General features: G+C 43.9%; 1 non-coding gene across 1 annotated transcript; it reads right to left on the bottom strand.

The window, feature by feature from the left end:
* Positions 1-447: 447 nt before the first annotated feature.
* LOC141682109 (small nucleolar RNA R71) lies at positions 448-554 on the bottom strand. Its single transcript, XR_012559510.1, has one exon. It is a non-coding gene; the product is annotated as a small nucleolar RNA R71 (small nucleolar RNA).
* Positions 555-906: the final 352 nt, after the last annotated feature.

Below are 906 nucleotides of genomic sequence, written 5' to 3'. Positions count from 1 at the left end.
GACTTGGATTCTTTTACTTTCACAGTTTATTTGTTTGTGTTTCAGGTACTCATTACAATGGGAGATCCAGCAGCATGAACGAAAGCCTTGATGGATTTTTCTCAACCCAAGATCAATGACATTCAATCTAGCATTGTCCGGCCAGCTATCACAGCTAATACCTTTGAGATCAAGCCTGGCATAATTCAATGGGTACAGACTTCAGTCCAGTTTGGGGGTTCTCCAACGGAAGATCCCAATACACACATTAGGGATTTCATTGAAATATACGACACCTTCAAGTTCAACGGTGTTTCTGAAGATGCTTTGAAGCTGAGACTGTTCCCATTCTCTCTGAAGGACAAGGCTAAGAGCTGGTTACACTCTCTACCAGCTGGTTCGATTACTACTTGGGAAGATCTTGCTCAGAAGTTTCTTACTAAATTCTTCCATATGGCGAAGACAGCTGCACTCAGGAATGCTATTACTCAATTTGTGCACCAAACGGGAGAATCGCTAAGTGAAGCTTGGGAGCGCTACAAGGAGATGCTTAGGAAGTGTCCTCATCATGGAATTCCTGATTGGATGATCATCACTTGTTTTTACAATGGGTTGGGAGCACAGTCCAGACCCATGCTCGATACAGCATCAGGCGGAGCATTATGGGCAAAGAGCTATAAGGAAGCTTATGATCTAATTGAACTGATGGCTGCTAATGAATATCAGTATCCAACCCAGAGATATCCACAGGGCAAGGTAGCAGGAGTTCTTGAAGTGGATACAGCTACGGCTATCACTGCTCAACTAAAGGCGTTGTCTATGAAGATCGATTCTCTGGCTAACTATGGTGTTAAGCAGATAATTAGTGTTTGTGAGCTGTGTGCAGGTCCGCATGCGAGAGAGCAATGCGCTATATCTAGCGACTCA

The sequence above is a fragment of the Apium graveolens genome, chromosome 8 (genome assembly GCF_009905375.1).
Source record: "Apium graveolens cultivar Ventura chromosome 8, ASM990537v1, whole genome shotgun sequence".
Taxonomy (NCBI): domain Eukaryota; kingdom Viridiplantae; phylum Streptophyta; class Magnoliopsida; order Apiales; family Apiaceae; genus Apium; species Apium graveolens.
This window is presented reverse-complemented; position numbering and strand designations above follow the sequence as displayed.